Source organism: Anabrus simplex, chromosome 6, assembly GCF_040414725.1.
Source record: "Anabrus simplex isolate iqAnaSimp1 chromosome 6, ASM4041472v1, whole genome shotgun sequence".
NCBI classification, from domain to species: domain Eukaryota; kingdom Metazoa; phylum Arthropoda; class Insecta; order Orthoptera; family Tettigoniidae; genus Anabrus; species Anabrus simplex.
The window spans coordinates 345,378,115-345,397,081 of NC_090270.1; the positions used below are offsets into that span (position 1 = coordinate 345,378,115).

At 39.3% G+C, this 18,967-nt stretch overlaps 1 protein-coding gene across 5 annotated transcripts in view; it reads right to left on the reverse strand.

The window, feature by feature from the left end:
• The window catches only part of LOC136875367 (cyclin N-terminal domain-containing protein 1), a 265,579-nt gene that overhangs the window by 147,242 nt on the left and 99,370 nt on the right, over positions 1-18,967 (reverse strand). The window lies entirely within an intron of this gene.

Here is an 18,967-nt window from a genome sequence, read left to right on the forward strand (position 1 = left end):
CTGACCAAATAAGTCTACATAAAATCATGTAGATAATAACCACATTAAACGTGGAAAGTATTCAATTAGGTGGTTTTTTATTAAATCATCCTTGATATCTATGCCTAACGTCATCATCAATACGGAACAATAATGAGAGTTGTTACTTGTAAGTGGTATGTTCCGAGCTGTCAGCGGGGAGATGGCGTGGAATGATATTAGTAGACGAATAAGTTTGAATGGCGTTTATAAAAGTAGGAAAGATCACAATATGAAGATAAAGTTGGAATTCAAGAGGACAAACTGGGGCAAATATTCATTTATAGGAAGGGGAGTTAGGGATTGGAATAACTTACCAAGGGAGATGTTCAATAAATTTCCAATTTCTTTGAAATCATTTAGGAAAAGGCTAGGAAAGCAACAGATAGGGAATCTGCCACCTGGGCGACCGCCCTAAATGCAGATCAGTATTGATTGATTGATTGATTGATTGATTTGATCATTTCCTGCTGCTTTTCCTTGCTGGAGCAGTTAGATTTCTCTGAAAATATCTTCATTTGTGAATGAGAACCTTCTTGTTTCCCTCTGTGTCTCTCCCTCTCTATTTTCTGTTTCGGTTTCCAACTCCTGACAATCATCTACTGAATCTTTGAATTCCCTACTAAATAGGTTTGCTTTTTCAGTATCTGTTAAATAGTGTTCACCCCCTTCTCCCACCATTGTAGGAATTTGGATTCCTTTTCCTTTTTGATTCCTGATATATGAATACAGTTTTTTCCATTTCCCTTTGTGGTCATTACCCTCTTGAAGTATGCCATTCATATAATTCTCTTTTGCTTCCTTTTTCACTCTATTCAGTTTCCTCATTAGCTGTTTTCTAGTTTCTCTACTCTCCCTATCCTCTTTGATTTTCCTGTTTACTATTCTACATTTTCTTTTTAATTTTCTTATTTCTCTTGTATAATAAACAGGGTCTGAGGTTATTTTACCCTTCTTAACATGTACAAATCTCTTCTCTCCTTCCCAAATGATTCCTTTAAATTTAGCCCAAAGTGTATCCACATTACTCCCTTCACTTATCCAACAACTGAATTGTGATTTAAGGTAAGTCCCAAATTCATCAACTTTAGTTTTTCTGTACAGTTTCTTGTCTTGTGTAACCCTCTTATTAAGCCTTTTTGGTACGAGTCCTACATCCATTATTACAGCCTTATGGTCTCCTATTCCTTCAATTACCTCCGTTTTATCAACAATTTCCCATGGTTTAACCAAGAATACATCTAGTAAGTTATTGAGACGAGTCGGTTCTTGTACTACTTGTGTAAATCCTCCCTCACAAATTAACTTATTTGCCAGTTTCTGTTCATGGGCTTCACTTGCAGCTCCTTTCCATTCAACTTCAGGCAAATTTAGATCTCCCCCAATTATTACCATATCATTATTATTGTTTTTATGAGTATAATCTATTATTTTCTCAAATATTTCCATGTCTCTTTCCTCTCTTCCTGGCTTGTATGTTCCTATAATTCCCACCTCCTTCATATTATCACAAACTAATTTTATCACTAATATTTCATCCCTTTCATCGGCAAACCATTCATGTGAACAATAAGTTTCCTTCCCCCCTCCCTCTGTGTACTCTTCTGGAAATACTTCTCTATTACCCACCCCATCTCTCAACCACGATTCCACTCTTATCACCACATCAGTCTCATAAGATTCCATCAGTGTACCGAATTTTAATTGTTTATTTACTACACTTTGACAGTTTACCAAGAGCAATCTCAGACCCCCTTTCTCCCTAAAATTTGACTGTTGCAATTGGGTAACTTGAAATTCCTTACTTTCCTGAGTTTCATTTTCTAGTTGACTGAGCCAGCTTGAAGTACAGCTAGCTCTTTCTACTAGTTTTCCTGGTCAGTATTATAACTCAAGGGAGTTGCCTGTTTTACAGTACATATCTTAAGATTAATAAAATCTAGAACAATATTTGCTATCTTTCGTTTACCTGAATTGTTTAGATGGAGGCCATGTTTTGTATAACAGTATCTTTCAAAACTGCTGCATTCAATAACCTGAGTATTCCAAAAATGTTTACAAATTTTAACAATATCTGTATTGAACTTGTCCACTTCAATGTTCACACACGAGTCTCTACTCAAATCATGCCTGTGGGGCACGTTCACTACAAAGACGTTAGTGTGGGTCAGCTTCCCTAGTGTATTTTTAAGTTGTGATCTTACATTCTTGGCGTCGTCGTAAGCTACGTCGTTTGTCCCACCGATGATAAGCATGATTCTCCACTGCTGAAAAAGGGCAGACAACTATAATGCCCCTCACTTTTACAATTCTATGGAATACAAGAGAAAGAGTGAGCACAAACCATGTACTCCAGAAATGATACAAATTGCAAAAGACAGAGTAGAAAGAGGGGAATCCAAACGACAGATTGCCAAGAGTATGGGTTACATTGTAAAGAGTATGGGTATCAGTGAAGCTGCGCTGAGGAATCGTCTTAAAAGGGTACTTACAGATAATAAGAATACAAATAAGTGAATATATTCTGGCTGGACATATTTTAATATAATCTAATCGTAGTTTCCCATTCTTTCAGGGTTTGGGTGTGAAAATACTTGGGCGATTCAATAAAATGTTTGATGAACACCAAGAATCTGAATTAGCCGAGCACTGCAGACAATTAGATGAATATTTCTATAGGCTTACTATGAAGGACTTGCGGTAACTGATGTATGATTATGTAGTGATGAAAAAAAAAAATTTTTTAAAATAGAAAAAATAGAAAATGGTAAATCTTGTCACACCGCTATCACACTAGGTCGTGCACGAAGGCAGTTCTCCAAGGCAACGCGGATTAAACATTTGCCAGATAAGATCGCGAGGCAAGCTGCCCGAATCAGATCGCCATTTTGTATAACAGAAGCCCCCACAGGGTTTTAACAAGTTAAACGACTAACACAATTTCTTTCATCACATTCGGAAGAGCAATTCTCGGAAGTTAAACAGTCAACACGGCCTTTTAACCACAAGAATATCACTCAAGGAAGTTATTAAATATAAACAATAAATACCTGAAGACTGGTGCATATGACATAAACTTTCATTCAAGCACAAGTGTTTTTGAATAAGTGCCTTACCATAGACACTTTAGAATATTTTAAAGTATGTTTATTAAAAACAAAGTATTTAACAGCACCACAGACGCGAATTTTAATTAAGTTATTATTTTCTCACAAATACTGAAGATTATTACAAACACGAACTTTTTATTCACGCCACCTAATGTTATCAAAAAGAATTTTACCATAGACACTTTTAAATATTTTAAATATGTTTTTCATCATTTAATTTTTTAAACACATTTGTAAACGATACTGTAATTTAAGTATCATTCACACAAATCTCCTTACCCCCAAAACCCCCCCCCCCCAAATCTTCCATTTCATTTAAAGCATCTAGAACAATAGTTTTTGGATTCCCATGGGATATAGTTTTAAGATCCAATGTGCTTGCTTTTAAATGTTATCATCTAAGATCTTTTTATATACAGCTGAAGATGACCACTAAGTGGTCGAAACATGTACTGTGTTTGTTAATGTATTTTTAAGTTTGCCAAAGGCAAAAGAAATAAAGTATCGCTTAGGTGGCTTTTTAGATTAATTTGTTGATTAAACTCATCGATACGGCCATGAAGTGGACAGCTTGCAATCAATAGCTGCAGTCACTTAAGTGCGGCCAGTATCCAGTATTCGGGAGATAGTAGGTTCGAAGCCCACTGTTGGCAGCCCTGAAAATGGTTTTCCGTGGTTTCCCATTTTCACACCAGGCAAATGCTGGGGCTGTACCTTAATTATGGCCATGGCCGCTTCCTTCCAATTCCTAGCTCTTTCCCGTCCCATCGTCGCCATAAGACCTATCTGTGTCAGTGCGACGTAAAGCAACTAGCAAAAAAAAAAAAAAAAAACAGTTTGGCTCGGGTTACGGGTTTTAATAAAGTGCAAACAGGCATAAACTTTGATAATCTGTCTTCTCTCATGGTAAAACACAGATTTCCACCTCACCGAATCTTCAACATGGATGAATCAGGTGTCACTATTGTACCAAATAGGGTCCCAAAAGTGATTTCCAAAGTTGAGGAAAAAGCTGTAGGAAAACTTGTTCTGCAGAAAGAGGTCAGCTTTTTACCGTTATTTGTTGCATGGGTGCTGGAGGGAACTATGTTCCTCCGGCAATAATATTCCCACGAAGAAGACTGAAAGAAGAACTTCTGAATGGGGCCCCACCAGGGACTGTGATGATGTGTTCTGATTCGGGTTATATCAATAGTGATTTGTTTTTAGACTGGCTAAAACATTTCCAAAAACATGTCACAGGTTCAAAGGAAAATCCAGTGCTTTTAATCTTAGATAATCAGTCCTCACACCTGAGTTTAAATGCTGTCTTATTCTGCAGAGAAAACAACATCCATATTCTTTCCATTCCTCCCCACAGTAGTCACAAACTTCAGCCACTTAACCAGTGTTTTTTCAAGGCTTTGAAAGATTTTTACTCTCAGGAATGTGATACCTGGCTTCTTAACAATCCTGGGTGAGTTATAACCCAATTTCAAACAGCAGAAATATTTGGAATTTCAAATCAAAAATGTGCTACAATGAACAAAGCCATTATGGTATTTAAAGTCTATGGCATTTGCCCACTGAACAGAGACATTTTCGGTGAAGCAGATTTCTTGCCATCTTCCATAACAGACCAAAGCCATAGTCAATGTACCGGGCGGTACACCTCCACGCCGCTAATTCAAACTTTGCGCCAGTTGAAACTCCTCTACTGGAGGAAGTCTGAACTTTATCTACTGTGTTAATTCTCAAGTTTCTCAGAAGATTTCCCTACTTGTAAATTTTGAAGTTTCTGAACTGGGTCGTTTTCGATGTATTTTTGTTTTGCCTGTAGTAAGAAGTGTGGACATTCTCTTCCAGATGACACTACTGAAGGACTACAATTATGAACCCTAGTGCGAAATGAAAGAACTGTGTTTTTGGAGAAATTTTGAATTCATAAGTTTGTTCTTTGTTAAATTTCTTTCAGTTATTGTTTAAGTTGGCAATATTAACCCTTTCTTTCCGCCAGTTTTGAATTTGACCAATAAGGAATTTCTGTAATTAATTTTCCACCAATAATGTGTTTCTTCTTCATCTAGTGTAGGGGTTTTCGTTGTTAGCCAATAAAATGATTGTGGGCGGGTGTTCTCATTCCTGAAACGTCTCAAACTTTCCACGAGGGTATATAAACTGCTGATTTTCGGGTCTCCGCACCACTTCAGTAACATCTATCAGTGTGTAAAGTACGTAGCAGGGGGCGGGAAGCGCCTCTTTCTTCGGGCAGCAGTTCAACCACCAGGTAATGGCCATTTAATAACTTCTTTTCTTGCTAGCTCAGCAGTTTAACTCTCGGGGCAGGTCCGAAGCCTTTTTACCATGTAACTTTCCTCTAAAATGTAAAGACACTTGGTATCAATTCTATCTTTTTAAACTACATATTGGGATAGAGAGTGCTTAACCCTCTCGAGCTCCCACTCATATTGTTTTGAGGTGAACTTATTTTCACAACCGTTTCTTCCCTTCTAATATAATGTAAATCGTTTTCGTATATAAGTCACCTCTTTAGTATGGGATTAGCCCTTGCATAAGCGGCCTAGTGCCAAATAGGTTTTTTAAAGAAATGTATTAGGAGTGCAGTTACGCCTCCACTCAAGTTTGTATTTTGGGGCCATGTATTTGTCCTGTTTCTTTGGTGAATAGGCCTCAGTAGGTTCGGTATTTTTACCCCTGTGTCTACGTCCTTGGAGGACAGCTTGAAGGTGGAATTTGGTGTGGCCTTTGATAGGCTGGAACTTTAAGAGCGGGTTGCTCTTTCTTAAAATTTGTTTCTGCGTGCCTCGAGGAGGCTTTACTGTGTAATTGGGAGCAAGAGCTCCTGGGCATGATTGGGGTCTTCTGCCCCGTTGTTCAATCTTGTATATAGTAAAGTTGGGCTCATTGCTCAAGAATTACGTGTCTGGCTCTCGGAGCCCAAATCCTGTAACACTGTAATTGTACATTTTCGCTTGGTTGCTTTGCTACTCTGTACCTGTGTACCTGCCACTCTTGTTATTTCTTGATTTTGCAAAGAAAATATAACCTTGTTAAATTAACTTTAATTTCGTATTTTGAGTCCTGTTCACCCAAGCACCTTCTTTCACCTCTGCACATCCACAATACTCCGGTAACAGTCAACAACCACCAAGTACAAATACATTTCGTGCTTTAGTTGATCATGATGTACAGCCACCAACATCAGCAGCCACTTCTACAAATTCTAACACCACTGTCTCTCCGAGAGATATTGTGCCTTACCCTAAATGGAAAGGAAATCAGAAGAGGAACAAAAAAGGAAAAAAGTCTGAAGTTGTTTCTGGAACACCATTCAAGGAAAAACTAGAAAATGAGGAAGAGGGCAGATTACTGAAGGCCAGTAAAAAAATCCAAAAGGAAGCTCTTTGACAGCCAAAGTGAAAAAAATATTCCTAAGAACAGTAAAGAAAATGAAACGGGGATCAAGACAAGTTGCGAGGAAATATTGTGCCCCGGATGCAAGGAACTGTACACTGAACCACCAACCGAAGACTGGATCCAATGCAGTGAATGCAGGGAATGGTGGCATGAGCTATGCTCAAATTACGAGGGGAAAAATACATTTATTTGTGATCATTGTTGAATGAAATGATGAACTTGGACTTGGTTCCCATTGGTTATTTTTTTAAATTTCAGTGCTATTTAATATTATAATATGATAAGATTTCATTTTCATTGACTGATTTGCACTATGATAACTGGATTTTTATTAAAAGAGTAAGAGCCTTGTTCATTTTCCTAATCCGGTAGTTTAATGCGCAACCTTACCCCACAGCAAACGCACTCTTACCCCACTGTTGGGCAAGAGTGCGTTTTTGCAGCATATATTTAGATTGGTATAAAATCTCACTTTAAAATATAAGTGTTTATTATGAATCATGCAGAATGAAGGGGGATGGATGTGAGAATCGAACACGGGAATTGTATTAAATTATGCCGTTTACTTATGGCTCAGGATAGACTTGAATGTTATGTGCGTAACCTTGCCCCGCCTTACTCTATTGGAAGAACAAAATGTTCCTGATTAAATTCTGATCATATGTGTATTACAAAATGCAAATCAGGACTGGTTTGATAAAAATGACGAAGATGAAGCATTGATCTCAGAGAAGAGCCTTGCAAGCAAGGCAAAGGGACATGAACTCCCACTCTAAGAAACAAGCCGTAAGTATTGCCAAAGTAAATGTCCAAAGAAAAACCCTGCGAGTTCAAGAATGCATGGTGGACAGCTAAGGAAAAAGAGTTTCAATATCTAGCAGATAAAGATTCATGACAGTTCTTCCAAGTGACAAAAGCAGTTTATGGTCCCACCACCTTTGGGAGGAATCCCCTTTGGTCCAGCAATAAGAGTATACTTTTAAAGCATCAATACTCCATCATAAATAGGTGGAAAGAGCATTTTGAAGACCTTGAACCAGGAATCTATTATTGATGAACAGGTGTATGACATATTAAAACAAGCTCCCATCAATGAAGAACTTGGCTCCCCACCAAGACTAGATGAAGTTAAGTATGCTGTCAATGAAGCAAAGCATCACAAAGCCTCTGGTCCTGATGGTACATCAGTGGAAGCTTTCAAAGAAGGAGGTGAGGAACTCATAAGACACTTACATGAACTGATTGTCAAAATTTGGAGCAATGAAGAAATGCCTCCTGATTTCAGAGTTCCCATATTTAAGAAAGGGGATCGAACAAGCTGCAATAATTATCGGGGAATATCCTTACTGTCGCGTCTGGGAAAGCTTAATGCTCGAATCTTGGCAAATCGTATTGTACCCCTGGTGGAGAAAATACTTTCAGAGAGTCAGTGTGGCTTCAGGCCTTCTAGAGGAACCACAGATAAGATATTCACAGCTCGTCAACTTCAGGAAAAATGTAGAGAACAAAATAGACCTCTTTATATTGCCTTTATTGATCTTAGTAAGGCACTTACTCTGTGAATTGAGAAGTTTTGTGGAAAATTTTAGCTCTATTTTTCCGCAGATATTTACTGCAGTGGCGGTTTCTGGTATAGCGCAATGGAGCAATGCACCTCCAGTTTATATCAAATTGTACTCAGCTACTTAATTTTCACGATTCCCTTGTCATTCTCAAAGCTCGTGCTAAGCCCATCTGTCCGTAATATACTCGTACTGGCTCTTAATTCATGTGAGCTGCGCATAGTCTGTGGCTGGAGACTCGTCTGGAATGAACCCCCATACAAGGCTGCATCTCCGTCCGTACTTAGGCGAAGGGACCAGTGAGGTGCGGGGGGAAGTCTGTCAGCATTAAAGCAAGACCTGGATATCGCAGAAAAGAATATCCGTGGTGTAGGCATGCGCAGTATGCCACTCTCTCTCAAGTCTGTCGCAAGTCGTGTTGTTGGGGTAAGAAAACTGTAATAGTATGTGCCTGCCATCTGTTGCCCTTACAGGAATTTAACCAGGCAGCAGAGAATAGTGCACATAATTAGCGCTAGTGTTGAACAGCATCATTACTACCAAAAGTCATATTAAATTGCCAAATTCCAATTGATACCTTGTCCCAAATATATCAATACTTACTAAACATCTATTCATTTGCCTTCTTTGGAATAATTACTTTTTTGGAGAGAAACATAGCTTAAAAATCATTGAGGCAAAGAGTAGCGGGAAGGTAATACCAATGAAAACGCTAATTGACCAGCTCACACTAGTTCTTAAAATTAAGTTACCAACATTGTGAAAAGTGCGAACATTCATTCCTATAGTTTCCTCGTGTTTTTCAAGTGTGAAACTAGTGTTTGTAAACGTTTGTACTTAGCAATTATCATAATTCGTAACATTATTGTACGCTGTGCAAGCGTGTGAGTGTTTTTTTGCACCGTTGTGCCGTTCTGAAACTTAATTTTTAGGATATAAAGAAGTTACAATCTTTTGTCCGTGTGCGTGTGTGTGTTTTTGTGCGTTGTAGTTACGTCCACAATCTTTGTGCCCCGGAAAGGTAAGGAGCTACATAATGAGTTTGAACAGTGTCCAGATACTTAAGAAGACAAACTTTTCTTGTCTCTCTCTTGAGCGAAAACTTGAGATTAAGAATGCCGGGCGCCCAATGCCTGATCTTGTTATAACGAAGCAGACTAAAAGTAAAAGTAAAGAAATCGTGCGTAAATTCAGAATGGATATATACAAAAGAACCCAGTGGATCTGTGGGTGCGAAGTTAGTAACAGGTTGTTTTGTTTTCCGTGTTTATGCTTCGTGAGTGATGAAAGCGAAGGGACTTGGACCAAAGTCGGAGCAGTAGATTTAGGACATTTGTCCCAAAAAATAAAGAAACACGAAAGTTCTATATCTCATATGCTTGCCCAGTTAGAATTCGATCTTCTGGGAAAACACGATATCCGGCAGCAACTTGATTGTGCTTACAGGCAGTCTGTCGAAAGACACAACGATCAAGTACGGAAAAATCGTTATGTGCTGTCAAAAATTATCGACTGTGTAAAGTTCTGTGGCGCGTTTGAGTTGGCATTGCGCGGGCATGACGAAACAAGTGAATCGTCGAATCCTGGCATATTCCGAGGCCTCGTTAATTTTAGTTCTGAAATTGACGTTGCATTAAAGGACCATCTGTCCAAAGCTACTGTTTTCAAAGGCACCTCGAAAGACATTCAGAATGAACTGCTTTCGTGCATGTTTGAAATCTGTCGCGAGAAAATAAAGAAAGAAATCACAACTGCGCCCTTCATTTCGGTAATCGCAGACGAGACCACCGATATATCAACTACAGCACAATTAGTTATTGTACTGCGCTACGTTCTTCCCAACGGTAAGCCAGTTGAAAGATTTTGGGGTTTCCTCTCACCCGCTAGTCATGATGCTAAGACAATAGCAGAGTGTTTAAAATCTTCTTTGAGCGATGTTGTTGATAGCCCAGATAAGTTAGTTTCACAAAGTTACGATGGGGCGAATGTAATGAGTGGTCGCCATTCAGGAGTGCAAGCTCTCATCAGGGAAGATTTTAAGCATGCACATTATGTTCACTGTTACGCCCATTCTTTGAACTTAGTCATGGCACAAGCGACAAGCCAGAATACGGATGTCCGTATATTTTTTGCAGATTTAAGTGAAATCCCCAGCTTCTTTAATAACTCCCCGCAGCGATCAGGTGTATTGACCGAAATAGTTGGTAGAAGAGTACCTCATGCTTCAAACACAAGGTGGAATTTTAAATCAAGGACCGTTGAAGTAGTTTACGAGAACAGAGATGCCCTCATCGAATGCCTTGATCAACTGGAAACTACCTCTCGACAGCCTAACACCATATCGCAAGCAAGAGGTTTGCGTTTAAAATTGGAGCACCCGTTATTTCAGTTCTGGTTGGCTGTTTTCCATCAGATAATGCCTCATGTGGACATTTTATACAGTCAGCTACAAAAGCGAAATTCAGATCCGTTGGAAGTCAAAGGCGCACTTTCAGGTTTCGAGGCTGCTATAAAAATGGTTCGGGAAAATAAAATTGACCACATCGCTGACGAACATGATATACTGCCCCCGCCAGTGAAGGTATCACGAGGGCCGCTGCGTACCTCGAAACGAGTTGCGGCAAAAGAAGTTTGTGACACAGTCATTCTTCAAGCAAAGGAACGGTTTCAATTCACAAACCACCTTCTTGCAGCAAACTTGTTTCAAGCTGAAAATTTCGGCAGCTTTGAGAAGCAGTTTCCCCACTCACTTCTGTACAAAGCGTGTGAGGCCTACCCATTTCTCGACAAACCGAAACTGAGAACCGAACTTGAAATATTATACATGAGAAATGATTTTCGAACTGTTTCTGGGGCTACGACTTTGTTGCAGTTTCTTTTAGAAAATAAGTTGCAGAGTGTCTTTGGTGAAAGCATAAAACTTTTAAATATAGTTATTACTATTCCCATGACGACATCTGAAGCAGAAAGGTGCTTCTCAACCCTGAAAAGAATAAAGACTTTCTTGCGCAGCACAATGACCGAGGATAGACTTAATGCTCTTGCTATGCTGTCAATTGAAAAGGACTTGGTTCGAGACTCTGTGGACTTCAACGAAGCAGTTATAGATAAATTTGCATCCCTCAAGGAGCGCAGGATGGATTTTTTGTATAAGCTGTCTACATAGGGTAAGTCGATTGTGAAACATTTCTAATTTTGCATGTGGTAAATATCGGCATGTATTGTCTGCTTCTCTCGTATTCGATCACATTTTCAAAACTTCTATCATCTTATTTTGGGAGGTTACGGCCCACGACGGGAGAGGTGGAGGGGGGGGGTGCAATTTTTTTCTTCTGTTGAACCCCCAGTGACGAAAGTCACGCGCCGCCACTGATTTACTGCCATCTTGAAATTGCTCTACACAGATATAATGGCAGCTGTTATTGGCAACGGCTCTATTGGAGAGCCATTCCATATCAATACCGGTGTTAAACAAGGCTGTGTGATAGCCCCCACTTCGTTTTCTTTGTATGTTGCTGCTGTCAAGGAACTTGTCAGAGATGATCTCCCTCCAGGAATACATATAACTTACAGGATGGATGGTAAACTTTTCAATGTGAGCCATTTAAAGGCAGGAACTCGGACATTCTCTGCAGCATTAGTTGAGTTACAGTACGCTGATGATAATGCTGTCGTAGCTCAGACACAAGAAGAGCTTGTGATAATCTTGAATGCTTTTTCTGCTGCGTACAACAAGATCAGACTCAAACTGAATACCAGCAAAACACAGATCTTATACCAACCAGCCCCAGGGGAAGGTCAAAGAGATATCAATGGCACAGTTGATGGAGTAAGCCTTAAAATTGTAAACACCTTCCCATACCTTGGCAGCACCCTCTCATCAAGCACAAATATAGATTCAGAAATCCAACATAGAATTAATCGAGCAGGAGCATCCTTTGCTAAGTTAAGATCTTGAGTTTTTGACAATCATGATGTCAATGTGGCAACAAAGATTCTTGCATGAAATTCTGTAGTAGTTCCAACCTTACTCTACGGATCTGAATTCTGGATATGCTACAGTTGATACCTTATCAATATCAATCAATCAATACTGATCTGCATTTAGGGCAGTCGCCCAGGTGGCAGATTCCCTATCTGTTGCTTTCCTAGCCTTTTCCTAAATGATTTCAAAGAAATTGGAAATTTATTGAACATCTCCCTTGGTAAGTTATTCCAATCCCTAACTCCCCTTCCTATAAATGAATATTTGCCCCAGTTTGTCCTCTTGAATTCCAACTTAATCTTCATATCGTGATCTTTCATACTTTTATAAACGCCATTCAAACCTATTCGTCTACTAATGTCATTCCACGCCATCTCTCCGCTGACAGCTCGGAACATACCACTTAGTCGAGCAGCTCTTCTTCTTTCTCTCAATTCTTCCCAACCCAAACATAGCAACATTTTTGTAACGCTACTCTTTTGTCGGAAATCACCCAGAACTAATCGAGCTGCTTTTCTTTGGATTTTTTCCAGTTCTTGAATCAGGTAATCCTGGTGAGGGTCCCATACACTGGAACCATACTCTAGTTGGGGTCTTACCAGAGACTTATATGCACTCTCCTTTACATCCTTACTACAACCCCTAAACACCCTCATAACCATGTGTAGAGATCGGTACCCTTTATTTACAATCCCATTTATGTGATTACCCCAGTGAAGAGCTTTCCTTATATTAACACCTAGATACTTACAATGATCCCCAAAAGGAACTTTCACCCCATCAACGCAGTAATTAAAACTGAGAGGACTTTTCCTATTTGTGAAACTCACAACCTGACTTTTAACCCCGTTTATCAACATACCATTGCCTGCTGTCCATCTCACAACATTTTCGAGGTCACGTTGCAGTTGCTCACAATCTTGTAACTTATTTATCACTCTATAGAGAATAACATCATCCGCAAAAAACCTTACCTCCGATTCCACTCCTTTACTCATATCATTTATATATATAAGAAAACATAAAGGTCCGATAACACTGCCCTGAGGAACACCCCTCTCAACTATTACAGGGTCAGACAAAGCTTCACCTACTCTAACTCTCTGAGATCTATTTTCTAGAAATATAGCAACCCATTCAGTCACTCTTTTGTCTAGTCCAATTACACTCATTTTTGCCAGTAGTCTCCCATGATCCACCCTATCAAATGCTTTAGACATGTCAATCGCGATACAGTCCATTTGACCTCCAGAATCCAAGATATCTGCTATATCTTGCTGGAATCCTACAAGTTGAGCTTCAGTGGAATAACCTTTCCTAAAACCAAATTGCCCTCTATCGAACCAGTTATTAATTTCACAAACATGTCTAATATAATCAGAAAGAATGCCTTCCCAAAGCTTACATACAATGCATGTCAAACTTACTGGCCTGTAATTTTCAGCTTTATGTCTATCACCCTTTCCGTTATACACAGGGGCTATTATAGCAACTCTCCGTTCATCTGGTATAGCTCCTTCGACCAAACAATAATCAAATAAGTACTTCAGATATGGTACTACATTCCAACCCATTGTCTTTAGTATATCCCCAGAAATCTGATCAATTCCAGCCGCTTTTCTAGTTTTCAACTTTTGTATCTTATTGTAAATGTCATTGTTATCATATGTAAATTTTATTACTTCTTTGGCCTTAGTCTCTTCCTCTATCTCGACATTATCCTTGTAACCAACAATCTTTACATACTGCTGACTGAATACTTCTGCCTTTTGAAGATCCTCACATACACACTCCCCTTGTTCATTAATTATTCCTGGAATGTCCTTCTTGGAACCTGTTTCTGCCTTAAAATACCTATACATACCCTTCCATTTTTCACTAAAATTTGTATGACTGCCAATTATGCTTGCCATCATGTTATCCTTAGCTGCCTTCTTTGCTAGATTCAATTTTCTAGTAAGTTCCTTCAATTTCTCCTTATTTCCATAGCCATTTCTAACTCTATTTCTTTCCAGTCTGCACCTCCTTCTTAGTCTCTTTACTTCTCTATTATAATAAGGTGGGTCTTTACCATTCCTTACCACCCTTAAAGGTACAAACCTGTTTTCGCATTCCTCAACTATTTCTTTAAACCCATCCCAGAGTCTGTTTACATTTTTATTTACCGTTTTCCACCGATCATAGTTACTTTTTAGAAACTGCCTCATACCTGCTTTATCAGCCATATGGTACTGCCTAACAGTCCTACTTTTAAGACCTTCCTTTCTATCGCATTTATTTTTAACTACCACAAAAACAGATTCATGATCACTAATACCATCTTTTACATTGCTGCGTTCGCAATATTGCGAGCGTGGAGAGTAACCGCTGCTCTGCTGCGCCTGTAATATTGCGAGCATGACATTCTTCTGACTTTATCAATACTCCCAATGTTGACATAAGAAGTCATTCAAACTCCGTGGGTGGATATACGCATCTCTCTGCAGTAGATAGGAGCTTACGAAATGACAATCTGTTGATTCATTCATGAGTTATTGAGATAAATACGACACTCTGCTTCACGAGCTGCTCTGCGGTATGCCCGGCGTGTAAACTAGCAGTGAGGCCTGTGTCAGGGATGAGTAAGCTACAGTATGTCAACCGCCAGTAAAGCGCACGATCTTACCGAATCCGAGGTTGTAAGAGTGCTATCCACCTTAGAATCGGAAGATGAATATTCCGATTTTAGTGATTTCGAGAATAATGATGATACAGTAGTGATGACACCGATTATAATGAAAGTACAGAAATTGTCCAACCACTTGTGCAAAGCATGCGAAAGAGAAGCCGTACCTGTTCTCCTATGTTCAAATGGCAGGATAATGTGTTTACTCCAGAGATTTCCTGCCAGGTACTGCCATGTATGTTCAAACACCACGCTTTATGAGAAAACGAGGAAAGAAAGTAGATATATATGTGAAAAATGTGACGTTGAGCTCTGTGTACACCCCTGCTTCGGAAACTACCATACCCTAGTAAGGTACTGAAGGAGATGAACTTGTTTCGTGTGAATGAACACTTCCTAAGAAGACATGCGATTTGAAAAAAATGCAGGCTACCCACAGTTTTGGAATTACCAGTTTTGTATAACCCTTGATTAACTGGTCTGGACCATTTTTTATTTTGATATCAAACCAAGATCTATAGGAATTTTTAATGCATTCTCAGTGTTTCATCTTGAATAATATTTTACTGTAAAATTTAGATACCTTTTTACTCATTTTAGACACCCCGGAAGTTATTGTCTTGAGTTTAGTTATATATTGGTGCTGGGAAGTGGACAGCTAGGACCACCTGTAGCCATTGAAACATGTAAGTTGAGCTTTTTACTGTTATTTTTAATTATTAGTTTGATTTTTGTTCAATTGTTGGCCTTTTATGTTGCTTGAGGAAAATACTGCAAATAACTTGGCAGGATAGGTGCACAAATATCAGAGTTCTTGAAGAGGCACACACCACCAGTAAAGAACTGATGGTTTTAAGACGCCAGCTACGATGGACAGAGCACGTAGTTTGCATGCCCAATAATCGCATTCCCAAACAAGTATTTTACTCTGAGCTAACAGTAGGTAAACGCTGTGTAGGCAGTCAGTGGAAGTGATTTAAAGATGTAATCAAGGCTAACTTGAAGAGATGTAACATTGATGTTGATAACCGGGAAAACTTAGCTCTTGACTGTTCATCCTGGAGATCACTCGTCCATCATGGCACACTATCTTTTGAAGAAAACCGCTGACGTACAGCGAATGACAAAAGGCAACGTAGCAAAGAAAGAGAAGTGTTGAGGAGAAATAGAAACAACATGACTGCTTCACCTGGGACAACCTGCCATCACTGTGGCAAATTGGGTAACTCCCGCATTGGACTGTATAATCACCTCTGAACGCATAGATGAAGAGGCATTCTGTCTGGAAGACAAACCTACCCTGATTATAACTGTTTCCTATCATCATCATCATCATCATCATCATCAGAAAATGCATACTTTGGTCCGAGAAGACTTGAGAGTAAGGAGATAAGCTGCTCGACTAAATGGTATGTTGATTCCCATAGAGAACCTGAAGAAGGAAAAAAAAAATTTATAAATAGTATGTTCCGAGCTGTGAGTGGAGAGATGTCATGGAATGACATTGGTAGACAAATAAGCTTGAATGGAGTTTTTAAAAGGTATGAAAGATTATAAAATGAAGATAAAGTTGGAATTCAAGAGGACAAATCGGGGCAAATATTCGCTTATAGGAAGAGAAATTAGGGATTGGGTTAAATAACCAAGGACCGGGCGAGTTGGCCGTGCGCGTAGAGGCGCGCGGCTGTGAGCTTGCATCCGGGAGATAGTAGGTTCGAATCCCACTATCGGCAGCCCTGAAGATGGTTTTCCGTGGTTTCCCATTTTCACACCAGGCAAATGCTGGGGCTGTACCTTAATTAAGGCCACGGCCGCTTCCTTCCAACTCCTAGGCCTTTCCTATCCCATCGTCGCCATAAGACCTATCTGTGTCGGTGCGACGTAAAGCCCCTAGCAAAAAAAAAAAAAAAATAACCAAGGAAAATGTTTGATAAATTTCCAATTTCTTTGAAATCATTTAAAAAGACCCCAGGTAAACAACTGTTAGAGGTGAATGACTGATTAAATGTCTGGCTTACAATTATGGTACGACACACATTGCCTTCTACTGAGGTATGATGCAATAGTATTAACAATGGAGATGTGAGCCCAAACATTGAAAGTTTTCTCAATAAGATATTGTGGTTGATTTCATCAAATGCTTTCGGGAAGTCAGTACATAAACTGTTCCCTGATTCTGAAGGATGTTAAAACGTCCTGTATAAAATTAAGTAGGTTACAGTTGATCTGCTAGGCAGGAAACTGTGCTGATTTATGTGTATACTGCTTCTTAATCGTCTGTAGATACTGTAATATAAAATTTGTTCTAAAATTTTACCTGGAGCGTGTTACATAAAAACAAGTCCATAATTTTCAATTTTTCTCTCCTCTTTTAAAATTTTTGAGCCTTTAATACTGAAAATAATTAAGAGGTTTGCTCAGTTTCTCTGAACATGCCTTTAGTAAATAAGGAGGTATTCCATCTGGGCCACATGATCTTTTGGGTTTCAGTTTTTTAATGGTGAGTTTGTATTCATTATTGTCAATAATATCTAATGTAAGAGGGCAATTAGTGTAGGATCACAATAAATAATCTGTGGTATGCAAATGATACTGTTCTGCTTGCAGCAAGTGCTGAAGATCTGCAGACATTACTAAACTGTGTGGTTGTCCGGCCCCACGGTGTAGGGAGCAATGCATCCACCTGTCACCCGGAGGCACCGGGTTCAATTCCCGGCTGGGTCAGGGGTTTTTAATTGTAAATGATTATTATCCATAGCCTGCGGACTGGATGTCTGCGTCATCCTTAACGTTCCTTTCCTCACATTCAACACTCTATACTTCCTCCATTCCTATTACATGCAGGTTCATATCACATGGTGCAAGTAGGAGCAAAAGATCTCTATAGGTCGACACCCTGAACAAATAGCATTTTTAAAAAAACCTGTGTGGTTGAACACAGTCTGTGTTTAAACACGAAAAGGACCAAAGTTATGGTCATACGCAAACATGTCATTCAACCTGTTAACTTGACAGTAGCTGGCACATCATTGGAGGAAGTCTAACGCTTTAAGTATCTTGGCAGTGTACTTGATCACAGGTGGAATAATGCTGTTGAAATTAGGTGCCGGATTGAACAGGCAAAGACTGTATTGAGGAGAATAAGCAAACTTCTCCATAACAGGGACTTTAAGATCAATCTCCGTCTCTGTTCACTTCAGTGTTATGTATTTTCTGTCTTATTTTATGGTGCCGAGACTTGGACCCTAACAGAGTACACCACCAAAAACCTTTGAACTTTTGAGATGTGATGCTACGGATGCCTGCTCAGAATATCATGGGCTGACAGAATACATAACAATGAAGTACCCCAACACCTGAACGAAGAGCTAGACATCAAAAAGAAGAATCTTGAGTACTTTGGCCATATCATACAGACTCCTTCAGCTTATCCTACAAGCTAAGGAGAAATTAGGGAAGAAGGTGAATATCTTGGCTACGGAATCTATGAGAATCGTATGGACTCAGTACCCCCACTCTTTTCAGAGTTGCTGAGAACAAGAACCAGATCGCCTTGATGACAGCCGACATCCAATGAGGACATGGTACAAGAAGAAATACGGTGTGTACCAATCTATGCAGATGATCACCAGATTTATTATCGCTCTTATCCACAAGAAATACATGTATCCACTGACAAGAGTAAATTTTGACTTACAATGACTCAGTGACTGTGAAAAAAGTAACAATTTGTTAATAAATCCTAAGCAAACTCGGGCTATAATATTTGGTGCCAAAAGAAACTTTAACTTATTAAAAAGTATGCATGTACCCCCAAAGGGATAAATTAATTGGAGAAGGAGTGAGATGCACGCCAGTGTTCAGACAATAGCAACAGGCTCCTAGTAGCCAACCCAAATAATAAGGTTGCACATCTATCAAGTACAATTAAAATACCCAAATTAGAGGAGTGGAAATTAAAATAAGGAGGCCTACTAAAAATGCATATGAGGAATCAAACTTGTTTGAGACAATCTTACCGAAATGTGTAGTAGAAGTTAGTGGTAAAACTGGAGGAGGAAACTAGTTGGTGGAATGAGATAGGAGCAGTATGGGAAGATAATAAAATACCAGATGACTGGAAGAAAGGGCTGATTATACCATTATTTAAGAAAGGAAGTAGGAGGTAGTATTCCAGCCATACAGGGGTGCATAGCTGTGAGCTTGCATT